General features: G+C 43.4%; 2 long non-coding RNA genes across 2 annotated transcripts; one reads left to right on the top strand and one right to left on the bottom strand.

Annotated features, from left to right (window-relative positions):
• Nucleotides 1-301: 301 nt before the first annotated feature.
• On the top strand, nucleotides 302-6,561 carry LOC140686722 (uncharacterized). Its single transcript, XR_012060642.1, has 3 exons — nucleotides 302-426; nucleotides 5,230-5,308; nucleotides 6,254-6,561. It is a non-coding gene; the product is annotated as an uncharacterized lncRNA (long non-coding RNA).
• Nucleotides 6,562-12,940: 6,379 nt separating this feature from the next.
• Nucleotides 12,941-18,038, bottom strand: LOC140686775 (uncharacterized). Its single transcript, XR_012060799.1, has 3 exons — nucleotides 17,528-18,038; nucleotides 15,021-15,740; nucleotides 12,941-14,594 (listed from the first exon to the last, which is right to left on the bottom strand). It is a non-coding gene; the product is annotated as an uncharacterized lncRNA (long non-coding RNA).
• Between the last annotated feature and the right edge of the window lie 1,851 nt (nucleotides 18,039-19,889).

A 19,889-nucleotide genomic window follows, 5' to 3' on the forward strand; every position in this document is an offset into this window, starting at 1 on the left:
CTGGGACCTCTTCGAGGAACCATCCTTTATTTATTGTGCTTGTGGTCCAGGTGGTGCTGACGCTACCCTAATTTTCCAGTTTGGGTTCACAGTCCCCACCTGTCAATCAGAGTACCTGAACCCCAGACCCTGGTCACAGTGGTTCGTGCAGGAATGGGCATATGGCCAAGCTAAGCCAGGGCAGTCAGAGCCTTGCCCAAAGCTTCTAGTGGAATTGTCAGAAGGATACATTCTACAGTTGCTGCAATACCAACTATAAGAACAGCATCAGCCAAGAACTGCATCAGCCAAGAACTGCAGACGACCACCTCGCCACCACATGGAGAGCCTGTTTGAGAACGAAGCCAATCCTGAGGACAAATAAGCCAAGAGATAGAGAAAAATCTGCAGACTCCTAGTGATGCTGCTTGAACTTCCTGATCTAAGGTCATCTAAGGACACCGACACTCCTTTTACTTACTGAACATAGGCCAATATCTTTTCTGGGTTGTTTTTTTTTTTTAAGAAAACTCTTTTGATTTGTTTTTTTATTTGACATATAGTTGTGTTAATTTCTAGGGTACAGCATAGTGGTTCAGTTATATATTTATATACATATATATATATCCATTTTCATATTCTTTTTCATTATAAGCCATTACAAGGTACTGAATATAATTCCCTGTGCTGTATAGTAGGACCTTGTTGTTTATCTATTTTGTATATGGTAGTTAGTATCTACAAATCCCGAGCTCCCAATTTAACCCTCCCCGCCCCCTTTCCCCTCTGTTAAGCATAAGTTTGTTTTCTATGTCTGTGAGTCTGTCTCTGTTTTATAAATAAGTTCATTTGTGTCCTTTTTTTTCCCTAAGATTTCCACATATAAGTGATATCATATGATATTTTTCTTTTTCTTTCTGGCTTGCTTTACCTATTATGATGATCTCCAGATCCATCCATGTTGATACAAATGGCATTATTTTATTCTTTTTTATGGCTGAGTAGTATTCCATTATACCTAGATCCCTGGGGTTTTTTTTTAAGCTGGTTTGAATTGGTTTTCTTTCTCTTACTAGGGTCCTAACCAGTATGTAAGTCAGTACTAGGTTGGGATGTTATAAGTGACAGACCTACATGGAAGTGGCTAAATTTAGGTGAACTTAGATACTGTGAGGTTCTCCCTCCCCATATATAAGCTGGTAATCCTTTTTACAGGCTTGCATAAGAGCTGGTTAAAGGGCCACATGCTATACTTCAGGATTTTAATTGAAAGAAAAAAAGATCATGATGTTAGAGTTTCTATTTCAATACAAGCTGGCTAATCTGAAAGCAGAAAGGGACAGCTACAGAGTCTTGCTAAGAGACAATGGCCAGCAATCTAAGAGGGCAAAGAGTTAGATATTATCTCCCCAGAGCTAAAGCTACTGTAAGTAAAGGTAATTCGATGGGAAGCACAGAGGCAATTAAGATTGAGACCTAGAAGAAACCAGGAATGTGAAGTGAGCCTGGGGCTCAGGCCCCTTCCAACACCTCCAAGGTTTCACTTGCTGCTCAAAAAAATACAATCACCCCTATTGTAAAGAGCCCCAGTGAAGGGCACGTAGGCCTTGCCTCAATCCATTGCCTCAGAGGACAAAATGGAAGCAGGTAAGCCCAGGGCGAGGAGCACGCACAGAGCTCTTGTACCCGTTGCTAAGAGACAGACACGATAAAAACAGGGTCAAAATCCATAGACCATGACTCCATAAGATCTCTGGCTTTGGTTAATATCCCTTGAAGCTTCTGGAAAGCCAGCTGACTGGCTGATTGATCCAACTTCAAGTCCTGAATATAAAGATCTGTGATTGCTCGGTCCCTAAGATCAGCCCCAATGTCCTAGACTCCCTATGACAGGAAGTGAACTATGAAAATTAATATAGCTCCTAGAAAAGAAATACATCCCCCTGTCTATCTTACACATGGTTGTGGAGAACAATAGACAAGGGAAGTGTTTTCAAAGCAGATGAAGGACAGCCATTTAGACCCAGCTGGGAACTCCTTCCATGATCACTTTGGGGTGTCCTTGGAGTGTTTCACCCGGGAGGGTATTATACATGATATTCACTAGTGCCCACAGCATTAGTTCCCCGTTGCTTAGTCTTTTCCCCAAAGAGGTATCTTATTATGACTATATTCTTTTGCCCCCACCACTTCCTTTCTGGTACGCTGGGAGTGATTAAAGGTGTGATTTGATCTTGGTTTGCGTTTGAAGAGGCAACAGACAACAGAGGCAATGAGGTGGAGGGTGGACAGGACTGATATGTAAATGGAGCATCAATGGACTCCGTAATGCACTATTTGTTTAAAAAAAAAAAGTCTGTAGGAAAAAACATTTAGGGACGGTTTTTGTTTTCATTGTAAAAAAAAATGTATTGGGTTGCAGAGAGTGTGTATGGTATACTTTTAGTTTGCTACTGGTTTAAGAGTCAGACCTAGATTTGAATCAAGTCTTTTGCCTTCCCTACCACACAAAGGAAACTACTTCTCTTAGATTGATACGTTTTTTCTGTTTATATACTTCTACTTCCTTTGCACAAGTTCATATATAACATATAACATTTATTGACATTTTTAAACTTACATAAATAGTATGCTACATGGATCCTTGAGAAAGCGTGACTTGCTCACTCATTATCACATTTTAAAAATTTATGCATTTGAGACAGGAGGGAAGGGGGCAGGGCACAACCATTCACGGAATGACAGCAATTAACACCAAAAGGGTAGAGATTCAACCCCCAGTAGGCCTTGAGGTTCAAGATGGCAGTAGGTTTGACTTCTAGTAGATCTTGAGTTTCATTATGCATTCATTGTAATATATTAGCATGGTGAATAACATGCCCACAGGCACCATGACAGCTCCAAGGCTAATCATAAAGGGTCAAAGAGTGGGCTGTGACCCAATTCCTGGGAATCCCACCCCCTTCCCCAGGGTAGTTGGTATGGTCTTCCTGCTTGTTGGCATGTGAAGCTAGTGAGCTCATAAAAACTAGTAACACCGCACCTCATGGCCTCCTCTCACTCTCTCGTCTTCAGAGAAGCCCTGCACTATGGCGTGTGTATCCACTTTTACTTTAACCAACCCTTACACTCATGACCTTTCTCCTGCCTTCTGAAACAGCCTGCACTCTATGTAGTATGTATCTCTCTAAATAATTCTATCTTTACTCCACTGTGGCTCGCTCTTGAACTCTTTCCTATGCAAAGTCGAAGACCACACCTGGCGGGGCACGTCCCAGGGACTCAATGGAGACCTGGGACATGGCCCACCTCTCATCCCACATTCATTTTTCCTGCATCAGATTTAGATACGTTCATTCATTTTAATGTCTTGATAGTATTTTAATATATGGATAAATCAGATCACCCTTTACTTATTCATCTCCATTCTGACTTACCATTTGGAGGTTTTCTATTATGATTATAATTTGTTTTTACAAACAATAGGGCAGTGAACATCTCTGGGCATATCTTCTTATATACATGTAAGAGAATTTTCTAGAGCTTGCTGGGTGTAGTGTTTGCCCATCTTCAAATGTACTGGGTCTTGCTAAATTGCTCCGGTGTAGTTTTACCATTTGTCACTCCTGCCAGTAGCGGATAGGAATTCCTGCTTGTGGTGTCTCCTGACCCTGATGTGTGGTGGTTTGATTCATGAGGTTTGTCTGTTTTTTATTGTGAGCCTCTCTTCATCAGGGGGGTTAGGTCTATGGAATTCTGTGTGCCCTGGATTGTGAAAGGATTCCTGCTGAGAAGTTTTATATTTGCTTTTACTGTAGCCTGTAGGGTTTCAATGGTCCTTGACCAGGTTTATGATAAATTCTCAGCTTGGGCGTCCCACGTCAGACAGGTCGTGTAAATTTGGATTGCAAACCTCTATGTAGTTCAGGCTTAGGGATTAGGTTTCTCAAATTTTTTTCTTTCTTTCTGGATAAGTCTCTGGACAAATGACAGGCTTCCATGTGCTTCCCTTTGTCAAAAGGTCCAATTTTCCAGTCCAAATTTTATAAGCAGGGGAGCTCTTTGATTTTTCAGGCTTTACACAGGGTTTCTCCTCCCTCCATTACCTGTGGTCTGCAAGCCACATGACTGATTCTCATGTAGACATTCCAGGGCCAAGTCCAGTTTTCATGTGAAACCCAAATCCCCATGAGACCCCAGGCATGGACTCCTCTTACCCCCCACTCACAAAAGCTTTCATTTCCTTTCCTCTCCTCCTACATCTGAGACAGTTTTCTTCCTTTCAACTTCAGCAATGCGATTTCACCAAAATTTTGTTGTTTTTTTTTTTTCAATCCAGCATTTCTATGAATTTGAATTGTTAAAGTGGGGTGGTCAACTGCATTTCCATATTCTGTCCTGTTACTGAGAGTCCTCTGAAGGGATGAAGGTCACTTCCTATTTTAAAACTCTACAATTTTCATTAATCACTTTATAAGAGATGAGAAAAAAAAGAGAGAGAGGTTACGTAGCAAGAGCTAAAGAACCATACGTACCTAGGTATACATGGTGTCTAGCTCCCATTAATATTCCACCCCCATCGTCTGCTGCTTAATCTGACTCTTGGTGTTCAGTCCTTCACTGTAAACCTCCTCTTAGATCAGAAGTTTTCCCAGGGTAGGCACTTCTTGATTCTTCAGTCTTTGGAACCATAGAGGTGTTGCAGAGGGAAAGCTAAATCTTGGGTTCCGGGCATCCATACCCCCATCAATACATAGGCACACTCTGTCAGGAATGGTGAATAGTGAAATGCTTTACTCAGATTCCTCCCCACGGGATCCTACCTTTTCCTGCAACCAGAATTCATCCTATTTCAGTGAAGCTGCCACAGTTGACTTCCTACTCTGTCCTTGATCATATCAAAATGAAACTCAAAAGCATGGAGTCTGACGTACAGAGATTCTTCTGTGAGGGTTGAGACTGCTTTCATATCCTGACCCCTTCTTGACCCTCGTTCTGTCTTTGTAACACTTATTCAAAGGCCTGTCATTTCCCATCAAGCTATAAGCCCTTTTATGGTAGCATTTACTTCTGTATAACCCATCATACCCATCAGAGCGGCAAATACACGTAAGTACTCAATAAATTACTCTTGGAGATATTATAGTCATTCAGACACCACTGGTTGTGGGAATCCACTTCCCAAATCCCCCTCCTATCACCCTGGTTGGCCCACAACCCTTCCTCTCATCATTACCCTCCTATCTTCAGCATCGCCTGAACTTGAGCTGGGGTAGAGGAGCAAAGATGTTTTAAAGACACCTGCAACAACATGGAGACCACTTGCAAGGTAAGTGAAGCTTATCTTGGCTTCAGACTGGAGGAAAGTGGTAAGAAATCTGTGAAGAGATGCTGTTCTCCACCTTTGTGGGAGGAGGAAAAATGAGGGGAGAATTACAGTGAGGATGTGCAGTGGACGCACAAATGTGTCTGGTGAGGAATACATGGGCACAGGTGCTTTTAGAATCCAACTTCAAAAAAAAAAAGAACCAACTTCAAACTGTGAATCAGGCACCTTGAAACATCCATAGATTTTGTTTTGTCTGGTCATCTGACATCGGCAAATAGAACCTCATAAAATAATGCAAAAGTAGAGGTAAGGAGGAGCATATGCTTGAACAGTATCATTTCAATGATGCAGTAAAATTTTTCCAATTGCAAACAACCTAAATATCAAAACAATCAAGAAATGGTTATGTAAACTGGCACATTTTTTACTAGAGGAAACATTATACATTCCTTAAAAACTATGGTTTTAAAGGCCACACAGCACCGTGAAAAATGCTCATCACTGAATGTGAAGTGAAAAAAAAGAAAATTTGTATGTGCAGTAGGACTGCAACTAGATTTTTTAAGTGGTGTTAAGCAGAAAGACTAGCAGAAAATATACCAACCTGTTAACAGCAACTCTGTTATGTTATTCGCATTATGGGTGTTTTTATTTTCCTTTTTCCAATTTTTCCAGATTGTGGTTCTATTACCTTTATAATAAGCTACATCACACACAAAAGTTCAATTTTTTTTAGTTGGGAAAAGATTCAATCCTAGTGAAGAACAGAAATTTGTTTTTCTGCCCTCATTCACTTCCTTCTTTGTCTCCTTCCTTCCTTTTTTCTTTCTTTCATGGGACAAGGGGGAACAATTCGAGTTTTAAGAAATCAGAAAGAAGAATATTCTATTTTACCAATAGTCTGAATTCTTGGAATAACTCTTTTTCCCTTTTCTATTACCAAAGGTGGGAAAGGAACCTAGAGAGAAATAGGCACTGAGAGGACCAGAGGCAAGATTGTTCCGGGAGGTGGCCAGTGGGCACAACGAGTGCAGTGAGGGAGCTGCGGGGAAATGCAGTGACCGAGAGTCCATTTCATGGGTATGCAAGATTTGGGGAAATGAGGGACAAGCATGGGCTAATCAGCTCTGACCAACTGGGCAAAATACTATTTACAAAACACTAAGGATGCCTTCCTGCTCTATGTAACTCGAATACAAAAAAAGCCCCCACTGAATTTTGCTGGATTGTCGTTAAGCAACGCATGCGGATTAAAGGATGAAGCAGGGATTGACTGTTGTCTCTTGTGAGTCTCAGACTTGTGCACACGAACTGTTCCCAGACACTTGGTTCACTCTTTGGTCATCAGCCGGGTCCTCCACACACCTGGAAACTGATGTCTGCTTAAACACTCCCTGGTGGCGCTTCCCGAACTCAGCCTGGATGCTTGACAGGCCCACAACTAGCCCATGGTTGGTTTAGAGATTAACTCTTTCCTGTCCTCCTCCTATCAGCCATCCCAACAGCTGTCCTGAACAGCTCCCTGTCCATGCAGGTTTCCTGGAAGCTCTGCCAGAGAAGAGGCCACATGACCAAGGAAGCCCTATGGCATTTGGGGCTGTGTCTGAGATAGTCAGCCAGAGGTCACTGCCTGGTCGCAAGATGGTAGAACCTTTGGGACTGGCCAGAGCAGGGGGATCATCACAGTGAAGTCTGGCAGTCCTTGTCCGGGGTGGTGACCAGGAAGTGCAGAGCCGGAGACTGGCATGGAAGGGGTTACCATGGCAGAGCTCTTGATGCTTGGGGTTATAGGTGCCTAGAAAAGCCTGGAGCAGAAGCTTCTCTGACAGCAGTCAGGGGCCTCTGCTACCTCTAAATTAATGCTTTCCAGCCCTCAACTCTCAGTCTCATTCATCTGATTTTGGTTTGGAGTTTTGGTTTTTGCATTTAAACAGTATGTATAAACACATATACAATGGCTTTGTAATGGAGCCACTTTTCTTGGGTGAATAAGATAAACTTGACAGAAAGCTTAACTCTCCAACTCTTGGCACTCACCATCTTTGCCATCCTTGCCTCCTCTTCACAATGCTGGTTGATCTGTGCTCCCAATCAGCATGGACACCTCTAGGTGGAGCACGATCACGTACGGGGTATCTACCAAGATAGCTCCCATGAGGGCTGGTTCTTTCTGGGGTAGTCCATACTGTGAGCCAGCATAGAAAAGGCAAGAAGAACCCTCATCCCAGAGTCATGAGTGACAAAAACTACAGGTGTCTGAACGTGTGTTGTGATTCAGGATCTCGCTGAGGGCCCAGTGATCCTCCATCCTAGATCCCACCCCGAAGGGTCAAGAGATCTCTGGCTCCATTTTACTCACCTCCGTCTGATCAGGACGAGATGATGCCTTAGGACTGCTCTTTACTTTCTTTAACGTCTCCTTTCTGAACCCTTTTTATATCCGTAGATTTTCCTCCCTCCCCTTTCCAGGTATGGGATCGTCCATCAAAGGCAGCCACCAAGAAACCATGTACACTGGCAGTGTATACTTTGGTGGGAACTATTCTAGTGGTGTTTCTCAAACAGGACATTTAAAAAATATCCATAAGTATCCCTCGGAATTATCTCAGATGGAGCACAGAAAACAACAATAGTTACCTGCTTTTTAATATCAGGTAGACATACTAAAATAAAATACAATAAATAAAATACATACTAAATAAATAAAATAAAGCAACATAAACTAGTGATTTTATCACTAAGATAGGTAGTTAAAATAATTCAAAGAAAATTCTTATTAAGTCATAATATGGTAGTACTCTAGTATTAACAAAAATCATATAAAAAGCAGGACTTGATAACTGAAATTTGGGAAACCCTCTGTGGATTACCTCCTTTAAGTAACCACACGTTAAGCCTAAACCTGGCTGGGAATGAAAGGATTTGTCCCTATTTAATTCCCATCAAGCAGGCTGGGGAGGCGATCTTAGGGGAGAGTGGCCTTCTGGCCCTGCTGATTCGTGCCCACGGACCGAATCCCTCGCTGCTGAGATGTTAAGTCTAGCCTTATTTCAGCAGCACAATGATTGGGAGCGCTGCCAAGAACACAACAGACTATCCTGCAGCTGTTATCTCGTTTGTATGAGTGATATGAAGAACGCAGCACAATTTAATATGCCATCTAATACTTTTATTCTTATCTCATCAGTAGGGCAGGTGGTAGCATACATGTTTGAAAGCCATTGCAGATGGGTATGGGGGAGGACCCCAAGAAATGATGTTAGCTGTTATCTGAGCTGAGTGAAACGATCTGAGCACAGATATAATTTTATAAAGGCAATCTCACTTGTATCTTCACCAGTAAGATCTTAATCACACCAGGTAACGGGGGTGGATATCGCCTCTCCTGGTTATCTGGGGGTGGGATGACAGTATTGTCATCCCTGGAAGAATGGTTATCTGTTATTTCATTTGTAAGAGACCAACAAGAACGTTATCAGGGCATTTGTAACCAAATGGGTGCCGCTCAGAGTGATAAAAGAGGGAGGAGGCGGCTCATCTCCAAGGAGGTGGAGATAATGCCAACTTGCACAGGGCGGAGATGGATGGTATTGTAGAAGTGGTTTCAAATATTGGGAACCGACTAAGAATCTCTCGCAGAAGCTCAAATTTTGGCTCAGGAGGAGAGAGAAATAAATAAGAGGACCTGGGTGAAGAAAGGGAGCCTGGATGAGAGAGTGATCATCTCAATTCCTTCGACCTTAAGAGAAATCTGGATAAACAAATCTTTCACGACTCTCTGTATTTGAAGATGAACCACAGGAACCTTCAAACTACTGAGGGACACAGATAATATTTTTTTCTTTCTTACATTCTCAGTCTTATTTATCTTTTCTGATTTTCTGTCTTTTTTAAACAACCAAGATCTCAAATACGCTTTCAACAAATGAAACTGTTAAGGTGTTAACAACAACAACTACAAAAATAAGGGCACAAATTCTTCAAAGTAAAAGCGAGAGAGGAGAAAGAGCCTCACTGCTGTAATGCTGAACATTAGCCCCCAAATAGTCCATATCTATAATTTATAAGAACATCAAAGTCAGGTTAAAGAGCCGAAACTCTCTAGTGGCGTTTCTGTTAGCTCTAACTGCCTTTGACTTCTGACCACTTTTTCCTGTAGTTGGGAAAATCTTTTTAATTTTTAACCCCCATGAAGACTGCAGTCTAACATGTTAATGCTCTAGTCCACTTTCTCTTTCCCTCTCTCTCTCTCTGTTGGAGGACAGAAGGAACAAAAACTGCCCACCGAACTGAGAAGGCATCTTGAGATGGAAGAAAAAGCATGCAACCCCATCTGATCAATGTATCAATTTATTATAGGGCAACATACTCACAGGGTGGGATGGGATTGGGTGGACAGCAACCCAGAAGCATTCACAGCTGCACTCCATACTGCCGAGGGGCCACTGGCACAATTTCATAGTTAACCTAGGGCATGAGATCAGGTGCTTGGAAACAGAATGCGCTCTCTTAAGTCAAGATTCATGAATGGGTAACTAGCCTTGTGGGTGCCAGAAATACATCAGGGAAGGTTTTCATCTTTGTTTGGGGACCAACAGAGCAGAGGGGCTCTCTGGTCCTAATGATTATTAAACATCTTTTAACTACAAAGCCCTTGATGATGGAGGAATGATTCACTGTACAGCACTGTTACAGGGAGGATCAGAGGAAGAGCAGGAGAAACTCTAAGGGCCCAACATGGTGTCAGTTATGCTAAGGGCTGTTCATTCTCTATCTCTCTCTCTCTTTTTGTTTTTGTTTTTTGAACCTCACTTCAACTCGGTGACATTATTCATCTTGAAGGTATTGCTTGTAATGCTTTCAAACAAAACAGAAATGTGTGACAATGACAATTATTAGTCTCCCGTCTTCAGATTCACCCCTTGAAGTCATCAAGCTCAGTAGTTTGAGATGTTTGTTTCCACAGCTTTAACTGAGCCTTAACAATATGCACACATTTCTGTCAAACAGCTATATGGGGATCCTCTCACGGCAATAAATATAAATCCAAGTCAAGCTTTTGAATGGCTTTAAAACATTTCACATGATAGGGATAGTAAGTTACCCACTTATCCCTGAACTGATGAACATTCACATTCCCCAAGCCCCCTGCCCCTATTTTTTTTATAATCACTGCTTCAGTAGCTACATTTATATATTTCTCCTTATGTATTAGCACTTTGTCTGCAACAGTGGGATTATTGTATCAAAAAAAGTCTAGTTTTTGTTTTTAAAAATATGTTTAAATTACTTCCCTCATATGTAATAGCTACTCACAGTCCCACACACAGCAGATGAAGAGCTCACTTCCTCACACCTCCCCCCACAAGATTCGGCAATCCTCAGTCGCTTCACGTTTTGCTGATCGGCTGAGTAAAGATGCTCTCCCGTTCCTTTCATTTGCATTCTCTTAATTTCCTGTGAGGCTGTCCAGCTTCTCAAATGTTTACTTGTCACTTTTTGCTTCCTCAGGGATGACTTGCTTTGTGCTTCCTTCTAATGGCTGTAAAGCCTTTTTCTTAACATTCTGTAGAGCTCTTGACACTTACCTTTTGTCCATCATATGGGTTGTGGATATTTCCCCCAATGCTATGTCTTCAGACTTGGTTTATGATATCATTTGGCATAAAAGTTTGAAATTTTTATCTCATCAAACATGTCAATGTTTTCGTCTTTGGATTGTAGGCTTCCTGGTTTATTTTAGAAGATCTTCCCCACCCCAAGGGTACATACTCTTCTAACATTTTGTTGGGTTTTTTTTAATTCTTAATTTTACTTTCGTAAATCTATAAAACAGAAAAACAAGATATACCTTAACATGATCAACTACTTGACTCTTGGAGACAGGACTTCTTGATATCATACTACCATAATCTGGTCTTTTTCAGCCCAAATGATCCACCCCTTAAAAAAAATCAGGAATTACCAATAAAAGAATTGAACTAAATAAAGTATGCAATCTTTAATGCAATCTTTAATGAAGATGTAAGAAGTAGCATCAAGAATAGAAAAAGCAACCAGTCAAGAGTCCAGGAGGCTGACACTCAGCCTCCAAAATAATGCTATACCTGACTCATGGCTGCATCCCCGCAGGACTTCTCCCAGGCACTTGTACAAATTAAACACTTCAACGAAGATGCTTTTACTGGTTGGATGGATGCATGCGTGCACAGATGCATGGGTTTCAAACAAGTCTTTAACAAATGCACCTCCAACTCAAAACCTAGCCAAAGGCCAACGTAAAAGCACTAGTGATCAAAACTGAACTCCTACTGAAACAGTCCCTGTGCAGTTAGTAGTTAATATTTCACTCATGTGCATAATGAAATACATCTTTCCGTAGCTAGACTGCTTTCAAAGAAATCTTTTCGGCTTCAAGTGCCAATCAAAGAACCCTTAATTAATAATCATCTGAGGCAGAAACTGTTGAGCCCAGAGGAAATCTCCTTACCCCTATCTGGTCACTGGATGGCAAAAATTAGCAGCTCTGGATGTGATTTTCATGACAATAATTAACCACAACTTTATGGATGACAAGGAGCTCTCTGTACATTATCACATCTGAGTCTTACACCCATTCTACAGATGAAAAAAAAAGAGTTTCGATGAAATAGCCTGAGAAACTAAATCAAAATTCAGATCAAGAGTTGTCTCCCTCTGAATTCCATTCTGTTGTCATGAAAGCAAATACGTCCACCACCATAATCACCTTCACTTCCAGCAAAGAGGAAAGCAAGATTATGTGGTTATTGTGCCCCTAAAGGGGCAGTGACTTCTTACCTTCCACGGATCTACACTTGAAATATTTTCTCAAAGATTCTCTGTTTAATAAAACCCACAGACTACTTTCAGACAGCACCAGAATCTTCATCTTCCTAAGAGATGGGCAGAGTTGGATTGTAAGCAGCAGAGATTTGTTCTTGGGCAATGAATCATCGGCTGTGGTTACCCCTCCACATTAGGGGAGGTGGGAGGGAGGCTGAACTTTGTCAAGAGAGGGATTCTTCTGAGTGTAAGTGTAGCAAGTAAGAGTGTTGGTCCACAAACTCCACGTATGGAAGAATTCCGACTCTATCACGGGACTTTGAGCAGGTGGCTGGGCTGCAGCTCCATATCCAGGCTGCCATTGGTTGAGACAGCCTCACTCCTGCTTTGGGTGGTCAAGCCATGCAGGTCACTGCTGGGCCATTCTTCCCTCCCAATATTAGGCTTTTCTGAATCTGGCTTCTCTTTGCTACCTTCCAGCCCCTCTGCCACGTCCACTTCACCATGACGTCCAGTACACGCAGTGTGACCTTGTCACATCCCCACCTCAGCATTTGGCAGCTCCAAGGACCCTCATGAATGGACACTGCCTGTGGGCTCCCTTAGATCCTTCCCAGCACCCCCAGCCACCCACCCACAGCTACTCCTGGTCGGGGGTCTTTCCCTTTCCCACTTCCTATTCAGGAAAGCCAACCCCTAAACTGATGATTCCCCACGGGGCACTTTGGAAATTTGTGGACGTATTAATTGGTTGTCACAATGACGGGAGTTATATTACCCATGAATTTAATTTTATTTCAGGAGAGTAAAGAAGACTTCACAAAATAGTCACTACATAAAGCAGTTGTTAGCTTTAATAGGACTGAGGGTAACTGCCTTCAACGTCCTCTCTTCCATTCCTCTTCTCAGGATGAGATGAAGAAGGATGGTCACAGAATGCTGTCTTTGGGACCCTTGTCTTTCCCCTCCTCCTTCCCTTCTGGATCTGCCTTCCCCCAGGCTGGGAAGGTGCTGTCCTAGGTTCAGAAAAGCTGTCTGTGACTCCCTCTGACTTCGCTCTTCCCCAGAGCCGCTCACGGTCTCGGCTTTTTACAGCCAAAGCCTGGCAAGTGCATCTGCTGTCACTTCCCTTCCCTGAGGCAAGGATGCTCCAGGGTCCAGCTGCCCAGACAGGATAAGGGTCACCAGGTAAGGGATGTAGTAGGGAAAACACATCTGCCAGTATTTCCAAATGTTATGTCGCCACATTATTGAGAAAGACCTGCTAACTAGGTGGTCATTTGAACCAGCCTCCAGAATGATGTTGTCACGCCATCACAGCCACAGTGCAGGGGAATGATTCAAGTGTGTACAAAGCTGTTAGATGGCCCTCACCACTGCTCAAAGCCGCAGCGCCATCCAAACACAGCAGACACCTAAGCGAGAGCATTCTAGTCAAGCATCTGCCTTGCACCTTCCCACCCTCTCCACCGAGAGAGCTCTATCCGCTTTCAGGGCCTTGCCACAAATTTCCCTGATCCTGTGTTTGCAGAATCCGTAGCTCCTGCTTCTGCACCCCCACGGCACATTTCACAGACTTCAGTTCTGCTGTGCTCCGTGGGGTAAGATCTGTGGGTTTCCTCCACGTGTCTCACCAGACTGTGAGGTTCCTTTGGGAAGAGGCCTTGTCACATTCACTCCTATATGACCAAATTTCAGGACTGCGCTCTCAGTTCATCCAAGGGTTGAAAAAGAAAAAAAAAAAAAAAACAGTCCACCTAGTGCAGTGGGTAAGACAGCTCTGCATCCAAAAACAATACATTTCTTTGTGTTTCTGATCATGTAAATCTGAGTCAGCCCCATCCACAGGGATTTGTGGGAAATTTTACAGAACCCCTCTCCGGACCTCCTGGGATGGCACAGGAAGCCCTGTGAAAGGTTATGCAGCCCAAAACAATTGAGACAGGTTTCTGATTGTCACTTCCCGGTGGGCAGAACTGGCTACATCATTTGGATGGTGCAGTCAGTGCAAAATGAAACTGCAGGTCTCTTTGTTCAAAAATTGTTAAGTATTTCAAGACAGAGAGGGCAGTGGCATTAAACCAAGTACAACTGCACAGGTCATGACGTCAGCCCTGCCAGTGGGTGTCTCTCCCACTCTCCCATCCCCAGGGCACAAGTGGTATGGGGCGTCCCAGGGTCCTTGCCTAACTTTCCTGAGGCTCCCAGGCTTTGGTGCCCAGGGTCCACCCCGTGGGCATACACCTGGGACACTGCATAGATGGGGGCTGGGTGTCTGCCACACATGGTATTCATATCTCCCACCTCCCAGAAGGAAGTCTCGCCCTGCGTGGCTCACAGAAGCCTTCAACCCCCATAGATGTGGCCACTCACTCTCCTAGCATGAAGACAACTTTCCCTTTCTCCTCTTCAGAGATTTTTTTTTCTGAGCCTGTCCTTCCAAATGAAGTTCTGGGGTAGAAGATTTTCTCCATAGAGGCCCCTGGAACACAACAAAGTTATGTTAGAATATTCTAAACTCAGGTTCTAAAACTCAGGGACAAGGTCGGCAACTCAGCGTCATTGTAGGGAGATGATGGGGTGCTGAGGCATGAAACATGCACCCCTAGCATATCCATCTGAAGGGGCGGCCTCACTGGTATGCTGGCAAATGTTTAACAAAGGGCTGTCTAAGGAAAAAAAAAAACAGGCAGGAGGGTACAGCTCAGTGGTAGAGCGCATGCTCAGCATGTACAAGGTCATGGGTTCAATCCCCAGTCCCTCCATTAAATAAATAAATACATACAAACAAATAAACATACATACATACATACATACATACATACATACATACATACATACGTCTAATAATCTCCTCCCCTCACCCCACCCTCCAAATAAACAGTTTTCCTGATGTAAATACTCCTACCATGGCTCCTCTCAAAGACGTCAAGCTACCACCGTGAAGTCATGATCAGAGCTGAGAAGGTAATGTCTCTCTCACGGGCTGGTGGGAGCCTGTTCCAGCACATCCCAGAGAGGCCAGTGCTAGCTCCAGCCCAGTGTTGCCCTGGGGGCTGGGGTGGGCAGATCTTCTGAACTCTGAAGAGACCGGCAGTCAAATTTTCGTGTTTGATGTTGCCATCTTAAAGTCATGCAGGCCCAGGAGTCTGAAATCTCAGCTTGGACCAGAGAACGCTGGTGGTGGTGAGATGTGCAGGGAAATTCTGCCAATTAGTCCTTCTTGTCTCCATATCCCCTCAACATGAAAATAAAACAGTAACATTTCAGAAGATCACCTACCCTACTGGCCTGTCTCTCGGGCATTCACCCATGAGCCTCCCAGAACATCCTGAGGCTGGTGATCACTCAGCTAGAACCATTTCCAGTTACTACATTGAAAGAGCTTATTTAGTGGCCAGTTTTTGGTGTCTTCTCAATGATATCCCAATATTGGGAAAGTATGAAAACAGTTGATAGCATTGATCAATGGTGATGATGGATAATGATGGCGTACTTTTAAAAGCATGGGGCGCGAAGTTTGCTGGACCCTTCAGGCCTCGGTTTGACCCTTTTTCTCCCCTCCTGTTCTTCTTGATGATGCTTTATGTATATTCCATGTCACTCAGCGGCCCCAGGAGATGAATGACTATGGAAGCAAAAGAGAACAGGCGGCAGCAGTGAGAATATTCTCTTGCCTGCAGCAGGCAGTGGAATACATTTTTCAAGCCTGAAACATCATAGAAACAGAATGATTCTTTTAAATGCCCTTCCTTTTATTTTCATTCAGTTGCTTTTTGTGTTTTTTTTTTAATTGCTCATTTTGCTTAAGGAGCCTCAAGGCATGAGCACAGCAAAGTATCATTAATTAAAATATTTAAAATGATAGCCATGGTAACAAAGCTCCTGAATCAGCCCAGGCAGCACAGACAGCAAACACAATTATTATCCATAATAACAGCCAAATCATCACTGCTTCTCTCTACTCGGAGACAATGCATCCTTCCCGGAGTGCTAAGTGGCTGTAAAGATGAGTAAATCACGAGCACCGAAAATGAGACTAGATGGGATTTCTGGGGTCGTTCTCAGTCTAGGCAGAAACCTTGCCCTTCCTCCTGCCCCAGCCTCCCCCTGCGTGAGGGGTTTCCAGACAGAGAGCGCTGCGTGGCAGCCACTCACGCCCCTTCCCCAGCTCTTCTCCCAGGACCCAGGGGGAGGCTCAGCGGTGAATCAGCCGGGGCCGGATGTGCCAGCTGGTACACCATAAACATGTTAGTGCTTTTCCTGCACCTGGAAGACCCCCCTGTAGGAAATCATTCCCACAACATAAGCCCAGAAGAGCAGAAATAGTAATAATTTATGTTAAAGCTTTTAGACACAGGAACATAGAGAGCATTACCAACCCCACTCTACGTGATGAAGAGAAATTCTTATTCATTCATTCATTCATTCATTCAAGATGTACTGAGCACCCACTATGTGTCAAATTCTGGGCCAGGATTTTTTCTAGGCACCACAGGGATACTGAGATGGAAGACTTGGTGTGTATCTTCAGTCTGCAAGGTTTTGTGGGAAAGATGCCAACAGTTACAATCAAGTGAAGGGGAGTCGGGATGGGAGCAAAGCAAGGGGGCACTCACCCCCATCGGTGGTAGAGAAAATGAGAGGCCATGGAGAGACTCTCACAGGAGGTGGTGCCTGACTTGAATTCTAATGATACTCACAGAAAATACTCTTGGTGCCCCTCCCATGTCTCCCTGCCACTTAACCCATCCCTGCAGGCCCAGCTTCCAACTTCTGACTTCCTTCTGCCAGCACCTGCAAGTCTGAGGCCAAAGGCTTCATCCAGCTGTCGGTAAGCTCTGCCGCCCTGAGTGGTAGGCAAGAGTGCCAGAGAATTAACTCCTCCTGGAAGAAGCTCTCGACCAACGACAGATGGGAGGTGGTGGGTAAGCACTCCAGGAATCTCATGTCTCACGTAGGGTAACTCAGAGGCCAGTTCTTCACTGCTCTAGCCTCTCCCCCAGAGATTTCCAGAAGGATTAAGCCAGATGCCCATAGGACCAACTTGCTTGCTTGACTGCCTTCCCTCTCTCTTACCAAAGCAATTCACTATCAACCACCAGAACCTCATGAGATCACCTTCCAAATGAACTGCTTTCGCTAACAGTCTTTGTCTCATGGGCTGCAGCTGGGCCATCTCAAACTAAGACAGTGCTCCAGTTATAGAGAACAACATGGGAAAAGTCCAAACAGAGGCAGGATACTTATTCACTGCAAACAGTTAACCGGGTCAGGCTGCAGAACAGAGGGGGTGAGGGAAGGGCTGTTCCCTGTAGTGGTGACAATCAAGATTACAGATCCCTCTTAAGGTCTTTTTCTATCTCCACCTCTCTGCAAGGAATACTCCTACACACACATCCAGGTTAAACTTACAGTAACTTTGGCCCTTAATACAGCTCTAGGTCTCATCTTGGCTTTCCCCTCTCATTTTTTCCTATCTCAATTAAGTGATCTGGCTCCAAACACTTTATCCTGGCACAACTGGCCTGGAATCCCTGCAGCAGACTCCCTGTAGTCATTGTCTCAGTTCTAAAACCATAGGCACAAGAATGGTATCTGTGGTCACCAATCTCCGGATGGCTCCAAGTGGAGTAGGTTCATTTCCACAGTAACAGCTTCATGTAATTGGCTTCCACTTCGTGTCCAAGTTGATCTGCATGACCAAAAGAATATGGAAGAAGTGATGGCGTGTAACTTTCAATGCTAGGTCATCAAAGACATCACAGTTTCTGTCTTGCTCTCGGATTGCTTGCTCTGGGGAAGCTAGCAGCCATATTGTGAGGATACTCAAGCAGCTCTCTGGTGAGGTCCATGTGGTGAGGACTGCAGGCCTTCTTTCAACAGACAGCAAAACCAGAGACCTCCAACCAATGACTATGTGAGTGAGCCATCTTGGGAGCAAACCCTTCATCTCCAGGCAATCTTCAGAATACTGCGATCCCAGAGAATGTCTTGACTGTTACCTCATAAGAGACTCTGATCCAGAACCACCCAGGTAATCTACTCTCACATTCCTGACTCTCAGAAGCTGTGCAAGATAACAAATGCTTGTGTTTTTTTTAAGCCACTACATTTTGGGGTAAGTTGTTACACAGCAATAGATAACTAATACAGTGTCGCATGCTCACTTCTCACCCAGTCTAGCCCCACCTCTGAATCAAGGCAAATAAGAAAGGAGGAAGAGACTGTAGCAGATGATGAACTTCATTTTGGATATCTGAGGAACATCCTAAAGGAGATAATAGGAGGTGGGCAATTGGAAATATGAGTCTGATGTCTATGCAGAGAAAAAACTAGGGTTGGAGTTTCAATGTATATTACTGAGTTATCAGGATACAGAGGTCGAGGAAGACACTGCTGTGAAGAGAAAGGCCCAAGAAGTGTATGTGTGGTGCAAATTGTCCAAATTCTCCCTCCGTTAATACTGGTAGAGTTAGTCAGTGCTAAGAGATGGGTTACAAGGAACAAAACTTGTGGCAAGTTTTCCTGCTTTAAAGGTGAAAACCCCAAAAGTCCCAAGGGGTCCTGTATGAGCTATTAATTGCTGCATAAGAAATGATCCCATTACTTAGTGTCTTGAAATAACAAACACGGATTATTATCTTATACAGTTTCCACGAGTCTAGAATACAGGAGTTGCTTAGCTGGGTGATTCTGGTACCGTGTACAAGAACATTTATCATAGTGTTGTTTATGATTGCAAAATATTAGACAATCTAAGTGTGCAATAATAGGAAATGGACAAACAGTGTATCCATTAAAACTGAGGTTTAAGAGAAACTTTTAGTAACATAGGAAACTGATCATAATGTCACCAATAAAACATGATGTAAAATTATAAACAGAATACGATTCCAATTTCTTTAAAATGTCTAAATTATATAAAAAGACCAAAAGCACTATGCCAAAATGGTAATTGTAGTTACATAAGTTATCTATTACTAAGTAACAGATCACTCCCAAAATTAGTGGCTTAAAACAGTAATGACTTATTTGTTCATGATTCTAGAGTCTGCATAATTCTTCCGCTGGTTTCTCCTGGAGTCACTTATACAGCTTCAATCACCGGTGACATGATTGAGACTGAAAGTCCAAGACAACTTCATTCACCTGTCTGGCCCCTCAGCTGGGATAACAGGAACAATTAGGGGTTGCCTGAACCTCTCTTTCCTTCTCCATGGTCTTCCATCAGAACAGTCAGACCTCTTTACATAGTGGTTCTAGGCTCCAAGAGGATGTCTTCCGAAAAAATGGCCCTTAATATGCAAGTACTTATTAAGTCTGTGCTTGTGTTACATTTGCTAATGCCCCATTAGCCAAAGATGGCAAATCTGAAATGCATAGGGCAGGACATGACAGACTGGAAATTAAGGTAAGAGTTGATGTTGCAAACTTGAGTCTGAAATCCACAGGGCAGCAGGCTGAAAATTCAGGCAGGGCTTCTATGTTTCAATCTTGAGGAGAATTCATCTTCCTCAGAAAACCTTGGTCTTTGTTCTTATATCCTGCAATTGATCAGATGAGACCCACCCACAGTATGAAGGGCAATCTGCTTTGCTCAGAGTTGACTGATTTAAATATTAATCACATCTTTAAAAAATACCTTCACAGCCAACACCTAGACTTGTATTTGACCAAAAATCTGGGCACCATAGCCTAGCCAGGGGGGCAGATAAAATTAACCATGGCACAGGGCCATGCCCAGAGTCAGTGTGTGAGGAGACCACACAGGGCG

The sequence above is a fragment of the Vicugna pacos genome, chromosome 1, assembly GCF_048564905.1.
Source record: "Vicugna pacos chromosome 1, VicPac4, whole genome shotgun sequence".
Lineage (NCBI taxonomy): Eukaryota > Metazoa > Chordata > Mammalia > Artiodactyla > Camelidae > Vicugna > Vicugna pacos.